Source organism: Carassius auratus, unplaced genomic scaffold (genome assembly GCF_003368295.1).
Source record: "Carassius auratus strain Wakin unplaced genomic scaffold, ASM336829v1 scaf_tig00217746, whole genome shotgun sequence".
Classification (NCBI taxonomy): Eukaryota; Metazoa; Chordata; class Actinopteri; order Cypriniformes; family Cyprinidae; genus Carassius; species Carassius auratus.
The window spans coordinates 1-5000 of NW_020529224.1; the positions used below are offsets into that span (position 1 = coordinate 1).

A 5000-nucleotide genomic window follows, 5' to 3' on the forward strand; every position below is an offset into this window, starting at 1 on the left:
GAAGTTAAGCAGGTTTGGGCCTGGTTAGTACTTGGATGAGAGACCGCCTGGGAATACCAGGTGCTGTAAGCTTTTTGGAAATTTTTCACTTAGTATATAATAATTTTGCTAAAAAATAGAGTCAATGCCCGATCTCTGAATATAAGCAGGTTTGGGCCAGGTTAGTACATGGATGGGAGACTGCCTGGAATACCAGGTGCTTTAAATTTTTGGAATTTTTTCACTTAGTATTTATAATAAATTTGGCAAAAATAGAGTCAATGCCCAATCTCTAATATAAGCAGGTTTGGGCCAGGTTAGTACATGGATGAGAAGACTGCCTGGGAATACCAGGTGCTTTAAATTTTGGATATTTTTCACAAATTATATAATAATCTTGCAAAAACAAAAAAGAGTCAATGCCCGATCTCTGAATTTTAGCAGGTTTAGGTCTAGTTAGTACTTGGATGGAGACCGCCAAGGAATACAGGTGCTTAAAGCTTTTGGTTTTCTTTCTACTTATATAATGTACTGGCGAGTAGATTGGCTGATCTTTAAATAGCCTTCTCTTTGCAGCAGTCTTCGCTTACGGCCATACCAGCCTGGCAATGCCCGATCTCGTCTGATCTCGGAAGTAAGCAGGTTTGGGCCTGGTTAGTACTTGGATGGGAGACCGCCTGGGAATACCAGGTACTGTATGCCTTTTTGGAAATTTTTCACTTAGTATATAATAATTTGCCAAAAATAGAGTCATGCCCGATCTCTGAATATAGCAGGTTTGGGCCAGGTTAGTACATGGTGGGAGACTGCCTGGGAATACCAGGTGCTTTAAATTTTTGGATATTTTTCACGAATTATATAATAATCTTGCAAAAAAAAAAAAAAAAAAGAGTCAATGCCCGATCTCTGAATCTTAGCAGGTTAAGGTCTGGTTAGTACTTGAATGAGAGACCGCCAAGGAATACCAGTGCTTTAAGCTTTTGGAATTTCTTCACTTAGTATATAATAAATTTGGCAAAAAATAGAGTCAATGCCCGATCTCTGAATATAAGCAGGTTTGGGCCAGGTTAGTACATGGATGGGAGACTGCCTGGGAATACCAGGTGCTTTAAATTTTTGGAATTTTTCACTTAGTATATAATAAATTTGGCAAAAAATAGAGTCAATGCCCGATCTCTGAATATAAGCAGGTTTGGGCCAGGTTAGTACATGGATGAGAGACTGCCTGGGAATACCAGGTGCTTTAAATTTTTGGATATTTTTCACGAATTATATAATAATCTTGCAAAAAAGAAAAAAGAGTCAATGCCCGATCTCTGAATATAAAGCATTTTTGGGCCAGGTAGTACATGGATGGCAGACTGCCTGGGCATACCAGGGTGCTTTAAATTTTTGGATATTTTTTCACGAATTATATAATAATCTTGCAAAAAAAAAAAAAAGAGTCAATGCCCGATCTCTGATCTTAGCAGGTTTAAGGTCTGGTTAGTACTTGGTTGAAAGACCGCCTAGGAATACCAGGTGCTTAAAGCTTTTGGAATTTTTTTCACTTAGTATATAATAAATTTGGCAAAAAATAGAGTCAATGCCCGATCTCTAAATTTAGCAGGTTTAGGTCTGGTTAGTTCTTGGATGAAGAGACCGCCTAGGAATACTAGGTGCTTTAAGCTTTTGGGTTTTCTTTCCTACTTATATAATGTACTGGCGAGTAGACTTGGCTGATCTTTAAATAGCATTCTCTTTGCAGCAGTCTTCGCTTACGGCCATACCAGCCTGGCTATGCCCGATCTCGTCTGATCTCGGAAGCTAAGCAGGTTTGGGCCTGGTTAGTACTTGGATGGAAGACCGCCTGGGAATACCAGGTGCTTTAAGCATTTTGGAAATTTTTGACTTAGTATGTAATAATTTTGCCAAAAATAGAGTCAATGCCCGATCTCTGAATATAAGCAGGTTTGGGCCAGGTTAGTACATGGATGGGAGACAGCCTGGCACTGTTAATTTCGTTGACTAAATATTTTCGTCATTATTTTCGTCACGAATATATTTTTGCTGACGAAAACGAAACGAAAACTAAAATAGAAGGCACTGATGGAGACTAAAACTATGACTAAATTGATTGACATTATCGTCAACGAATAAAGGACGAGACGAAAATAGACTGTGACGAAAATCAAAACAGCAGACGGGAGAGATGCGAGGAATGAGCAAAAGAACCGGCAAAACAGAACAGACTGCATGAGAGAAGAGAACCAATCAGAGCCTGACTTATTGAGACGTGAAGCGAAGGTTTTCAGTTTTTATGAGCTCCCGGGAAGTCGGCATTCGAAGAGGTGATAGGGACTTTAAGCAACAGCCTCTGGTGGAACGGCAACGCCATTCTGGCGTTGTATTGCGCCTGCGCGAATTTAACTGCTACTTTGTGACGTTCTAATTTAACGGTCTACTACGGGAGAACAGCTGATTTGCCAGAGTCGCTACAACGTGAGAAGTTAGGTAAATAATGTTATGTTTTTAGACTTATTTACATCATACAATATTAAAAACTCCTCATCTGACAAAAGATTGTCATTTAACGCCAAAAGCAATCCTTCTCTTGCTTTTTTAAATTATATATTTTTTTGGATCTCAATAAATGAATTAATGCTGCGTTGCGCTGTTCTGTTTTACCGTTGCTTAGTGACTTTTACGTTCTTGGCTACAGCGGTGTGACGGCAAACTTCCGGTCGCTGTAGCCGTTCCATTCGCAGCTGTTGCTTAAAGTCCCTACTGTCTAAAAGAGCGACAAAAATGTCCACAGCTCACTTCACGTTTGACGACGAACAAAACAAAAGTGTAAAGCACGCAGAGCGCTCATTCGTGGCAAGAACACAACCAATTTGAAAAGACATTTACAGACGAGCCACCCGGACATTTTCTCAAATGTAATTTCACAACGATGTTCTTTTGTTTATTGAGCTAAGCAAAATTGGAATAGTGCAGTGCGTAGATGTTGTAGCATTAAATATTACGAACTGAAAAGTACTGTAAAATAGCCCCTTCTTCAAATTAGATGCGAGCACAATACTAATACGTAATATCATGATAAATACATTTGATTAATACTAATGTTTAGTATATTTTATAATGTTCTACTTGTTGACAATATCACAAATATTTCTATATTAGTCATGTGAAACATGAATGTTCACATCCTATCATTATACATACAAATCTAGCAATATTGTAGTATTTAAAACATACAATATTGCTAGACAAATGAATACCTTATAAAATCTTGTTACTTTTTTTATCCACCTAGCTGCCAACTTATTAAATATTTACTTTAAATGTATGCACTTATTGTTCAGCTCAGCTGTAAACTTTAAGGTCCTGGACCTAACTTTATTTTTCTTTTATTGATGGTCAATTGGCAGCTAGTTATTGTTTACATTATCATGACAGTGTTTGTTGCTGCATAAAAGCTTTTGAATCGAAATAAAGACACAGTTGTGTTGAAATAAAGTTGAATTTGTGTTTTATATATTTTGGTAAAGTTTGTTTCCTATACCAGCTGTAAAATATTGTCTAGTAAATCTGTTATTGATTTTAGTCTTATTTTAGTCGACTAAAATACCAAGCAATTTTAGTCGACTAAAATACCAAGCAATTTTAGTCGACTAAAATACCAAGCAATTTTAGTCGACTAAAATAAGACTAAAATTAAAACAAATCAGATGACTAAAACTTGACTAAAACTAAAAAGAATTATAGTCAAAAGACTAAGACTAAAACTAAATTAAAATTTCGTGTCAAAATTAACACTGCAGCCTGGGAATACCAGGTGCTTTAAATTTTTGGATATTTTTCACGAATTATATAATAATCTTGAAAAAAAAAAAAAAAAAGAGACAATGCCCAATCTCTTAATCTTAGCAGGTTAATGTATGGTTAGTACTTGGTTGAAAGACCGCCTAGGAATACCAGGTGCTTAAAGCTTTTGGAATTTTTTCACTTAGTATATAATAAATTTGGCAAAAAATAGAGTCAATGCCCGATCTCTAAATTTTAGCAGGTTTAGGTCTGGTTAGTACTTGGATGAGAGACCGCCTAGGAATACTAGGTGCTTTAAGTTTTTGGGTTTTCTTTCCTACTTATATAATGTACTGGCGAGTAGATTGGCTGATCTTTAAATAGCATTCTCTTTGCAGCAGTCTTCGCTTACGGACATACCAGCCTGGCTATGCCTGATCTCGTCTGATCTCGGAAGTTAAGCAGGTTTGGGCCTGGTTAGTACTTGGATGGGAGACCGCCTGGGAATACCAGGTACTGTAAGCTTTTTTTTTTTTTTGAAAATTTTTCACTTAGTATATAATAATTTAGCAAAAAATAGAGTCAATGCCCGATCTCTGAATATAAGCAGGTTTGGGCCAGGTTAGTACATTGATGGGAGACTGCCTGGGAATACCAGGTGCTTTAAATTTTTGGATATTTTTCACGAATTATATAATAATCTTGCAAAAAAAAAAACAAAAAAAAAAAGAGACAATGCCCAATCTCTTAATCTTAGCAGGTTAATGTATGGTTAGTACTTGGTTGAAAGACCGCATAGGAATACCAGGTGCTTAAAGCTTTTGGAATTTTTTCACTTAGTATATAATAAATTTGGCAAAAAATAGAGTCAATGCCCGATCTCTGAATATAAGCAGGTTTGGGCCAGGTTAGTACATGGATGGGAGACTGCCTGGGAATACCAGGTGCTTTAAATTTTTGGATATTTTTCACGAATTATATAATAATCTTGCAAAAAAAAAAAAAAAAAAAAAAAAAAAGAGACAATGCCCAATCTCTGAATTTTAGCAGGTTTAGGTATGGTTAGTACTTGGATGAGAGACCGCCTAGGAATACTAGGTGCTTTAAGTTTTTGGGTTTTCTTTCCTACTTATATAATGTACTGGCGAGTAGATTGGCTGATCTTTAAATAGCATTCTCTTTGCAGCAGTCTTCGCTTACGGACATACCAGCCTGGCTATGCCTGATCTCGT

At 36.7% G+C, this 5000-nt stretch overlaps 4 non-coding genes across 4 annotated transcripts in view; all 4 read left to right on the plus strand.

Annotated features, from left to right (window-relative positions):
• Positions 1-563: 563 nt before the first annotated feature.
• Positions 564-681, plus strand: LOC113102686 (5S ribosomal RNA). The gene has a single exon (XR_003291072.1). It is a non-coding gene; the product is annotated as a 5S ribosomal RNA (ribosomal RNA).
• A 1053-nt stretch (positions 682-1734) lies between these two features.
• LOC113102684 (5S ribosomal RNA) lies at positions 1735-1853 on the plus strand. Its single transcript, XR_003291070.1, has one exon. It is a non-coding gene; the product is annotated as a 5S ribosomal RNA (ribosomal RNA).
• Positions 1854-4174: 2321 nt separating this feature from the next.
• Positions 4175-4293, plus strand: LOC113102673 (5S ribosomal RNA). The gene has a single exon (XR_003291059.1). It is a non-coding gene; the product is annotated as a 5S ribosomal RNA (ribosomal RNA).
• Positions 4294-4962: 669 nt separating this feature from the next.
• Positions 4963-5000, plus strand: part of LOC113102678 (5S ribosomal RNA) — a 119-nt gene continuing 81 nt past the window's right edge. The window contains exon 1 of the ribosomal RNA XR_003291064.1: positions 4963-5000. This exon is cut by the window's right edge and continues 81 nt beyond it. This is a non-coding gene — a ribosomal RNA (5S ribosomal RNA).